Source organism: Apteryx mantelli, unplaced genomic scaffold (genome assembly GCF_036417845.1).
Source record: "Apteryx mantelli isolate bAptMan1 unplaced genomic scaffold, bAptMan1.hap1 HAP1_SCAFFOLD_20, whole genome shotgun sequence".
In the NCBI taxonomy this organism is placed as follows: domain Eukaryota; kingdom Metazoa; phylum Chordata; class Aves; order Apterygiformes; family Apterygidae; genus Apteryx; species Apteryx mantelli.
The window spans coordinates 5900116-5903869 of record NW_027118553.1 but is presented as its reverse complement, the minus strand read 5'-3'; positions in this window follow the sequence as shown (position 1 = coordinate 5903869).

Here is a 3754-nt window from a genome sequence, read left to right as displayed (position 1 = left end):
CTTCACAAATAGATAGGAAAGGCTGGACAGACACACAGTGCAGGAATTGATTGAAGAGATAATGAGACTCCTGAAAGACAAGGCAACCTTCAGACTCCCTGAAGCTTAAAGCAGCAACTGGAGTGTTGAGAGGTATCTGAATGCTAAAGAGCAAGGGGAGGACAAAGACTAGAAAACTGTGGAAAGCGCATATGCCCAGAGAGTCTGATGCAAAGATGACTTTAGAAATGATCAATTTAATCTGGGCATGTGCAAATATGTGAGAGATCACTGACACTACATCCACAGCATAACAGGCAGAGCAGTAGAAACACAAGGTCCAGGGCAAATCAATATTTCTTCTCCTGAGATTAATACCCTTCCTGAAGATTCCCACTATTTCATCATAGGAAAACATTGACATTAAAATTAGCCAGTCATTCAAAATGATGAAAGTGTGCTCATATTTTTGAAATGTTGAGACAGTTCTTCACCTTTTCAGGCAGAGCTCACGTGTCCAACCACAAGCACCCAGTGGCACTTGGAGAGGCCCCGGTGTCTCTGAGGCACTTGCCTGGGCCTGGCAGCTCTCACAGGGGACCTGCAGGAGACCAGAGCCCCTCGGAGCTGCAAATGGAGGCTGGGCAGAGGGGACGAGGGCACCTACAATGGCACCATCCACCCGTGACCCTGTGACTGCATCCCACACCAGTTCTGAAAATCTCTTTCCTTCTCAGACAGAAAGATAATGCATAATCGCCCCAGAAGACTAGTGTACTGAAACAGAACAAATCAAGAAAGACAATAAGAACACACACAAAAAATGAAAAGCTGGAAAGTCTAACAAAACATTTATTTGCCTTCAGTCTTTGTCTTAATTTCTTTCTTGTTTCATTTTTAATGTCCTTTTCTAAACTTTTATAATCAGGCCTACACCACTAAACAGGATATTGTTGTGTCTCACACAGAGCCCAGTGCTCAGAAGACCACCCCCTGCCCACGGCTGTCCATGCCACTCCTCACTCTTTGCACAGAGTACGTCGCACTCTGAGGTGTCGGGCTCTCTCGACTGGTGAGGAAAACAGGGTGACCAGCTTTGTCTATATTTGGGTGGCCGAATTTGCACAAATCTCAGCACATCTATGTTACCATGATATTTTAAAGGAGTCCCTAAAACACCTAGCCACACTCCCTTTTCATTCCCTCCACAGTCAATGAAGTGCAACTTCATTTTGGGGGAAAATAGGGAGGAGGCTGATCTCACCCCATGCCAGACCCAGTTGTCTGCACTTCCCTTTCTGGTCAATGGAGGGAAATAAGTTGTCTCAACTGAGTTGTTCTGAGACACATTCCCTAATGACAAGCTAAGGCCCAGTAGGAGCCACCTCCAAGATTTCCAGCACCGCATGGGAACACAGCTACCCCAGGGCATCTCAGGCAGCAATAGCCTCTCTATGTTGTCAAATGAATCAAGCCGCAAAAGGAGATTCTAGTCCTAAGTTGAAATCTTCTCAAAAAATAACTCAATGCAATAATTGACAGAAAAAAATCCTCCTTTCCAAAACTTCACACAGTTTTTACCATTGCCAAATATTTTTTCTTTCTTATTCATTGACAGCGCCATGTTCATGTACTACAGTAATTAGTCTGTCTATGCAAGTGTACATACATATATACATTATTCATCAAAATATATTTGCTGGCAATACTCTGGTGTAGTAGTGGAGGAATGGAGAAACTTTGTTCTGAGGAACTACTTCATTTAAAAGGACATGTTTCAGATCTCTTCTTCTGCCTCTCTCTCCTTTCTTCTTCCTCAGCCTCTTCGCTCTTTACAGAGCTCTCCAGGAAATGGTTCACTGAATCACAGCACTTAGGGTGGAGGAGACCTCTGGATGTCATCTAGTCCCAGCCCCCCTGTCAATGCAGAGGGAACTAGGTGAGGTTGCCCAGGGGCTCCCCCCAGTCATGCACTGTCCACAAAGGTGCTGAGAGTGCGCTCCATCCACTGCGCAGGCCATTCATCAAGGTGTTAAACAGTCCTGCCCCACATGGTGATCCCTGAGGGGTGCCGCTAGCAACTGGCTGCCACTTGGAACTTGTACCATTGATCACAGTGTTTCAACCTGATGCTTCAGCCAATCTTCCACCTGCCTCATGGTCCATTGATCCAGAGCAGATCTCCACAATTTGCCTCTAAGGAGACTCTGGGGGACTGTGTGAAAGGCCTTGCTAAAGTGAAGGTTCACTAAATCCCCTGCTTTCCCCTTGTGCACAAAGCCATTCATCTGATGGCAGAAGGCAATCAGGTTGGTCAGGCATGCTTTCCATTTCCCCTTGGTCAACGCATGCTGCCTCTTCCAGGCCTTGTCCTTCCTATGCTTGGAGATGGTTTCCAGGAGGATTTCCTCCATCACCTTCCCAGGGATTGAGATGAAGAGGACCAGCCTGTCATTGCCCAGCTCGTCCCTCTTGCCCTTCTGGAAAATGGGTGCAATGTCTGCCTTTTCCCAGTCATCAGGAACCTCCCTGATTACCCTGACCTTTAAAAGACGATCAACAGCAGCACTGCAATGACTCCAGCCACCTCTCCCTGCACCCTGGGGTGCTTCCCATCTGGTCCCATGGACTTGTGTGTGCCCACTGGGCAAAAATCCTTGCCAGATGCATCTTTCTCTGCCATGGGTGAGGCTTTGCTAACACAGATGCTGCCAAAGGACTCGGAGGCCAGGGAGGCCTGGCAGTATGGAATACCAGTAAAAGACAAGGTAAAAGAGGCAATGAGCTCCTCAGCCTTTCCCCTCTCTTTGTCACAATGTCCCCTGCCCCAGTGTGCAGGGAGACCACATTTTTCTTGGCTGCCTGCCTTCCTTGTCCTGCCCATGTACTTCTGGTTGCCCTCCCCATTCCTTCCTAACTCTAGCTCCAGTTCCAGCTCCAGCTGAGATTTGACTTACCTAACTCCATCCCTTCCACCACACACAATGGCTGTGTCTTCTTCCTGGGTAGCCCATTCCCCTTCCAACCCTCTGTGCACTTCCTTCTGCCTTTTCAAGTCCTAATTCACAAAGTCCCTGCTCATCTCTGCCAGCCTCAGGCCAGGCCCTGATGGACTTCCCTGCAGATTTTCCTGTATTCCTGTGCTTCAAGGACGTTGTCCCTGAAGATCCAAGAGTGCTGCATGGCTCCTCTGCCCTCCACGGCAGTCATCTGTGGGGTCCTGACAAGCAGATCCTGAACAAGATGAAATCCTCTCTCTCCTGCAGTCCAGGGCAGTGACTCTGTTATTCTTCCTACCTCTCCACCATCTCACGGTCACTGCAGTGACAGCCAACCTCCACATTCACATCCCCATCTGGGCTGAGCTTCACGCAAGAAAGAAAGGGCAGGATGGCACCATCTACCTAGAAGCGCAAACTACAGAGGTAGAGAACTCACCCTGCAGAAAAGCCTGCATTTCTCCCCTCACCACTGAGGGGATCCAGGCAATGGACTTCTCTGTGGTTAAAGGTGGATGCAGAGAACTTCAGGGGTAATGTAGCTATGCCTGAGGCAGTGCCTCCCAGGCTGCCCTTACAGTCAACGGGGCAGAGGAAGTGTTCACCACCTTCTTTTAAATGGTCCATAAAGCACAAGTGACTCCTGTCCCAGAGACATTTGCTCTGTGCTTGAAATGCAGCCTGAGATCATAGACATTTGGGAAAATTCAGGTTAAAGGGACCACAGGAAGCCTGTAGTGCAACCTGCTGCTCAAAGCAGGGTCAGATGGAGGGTC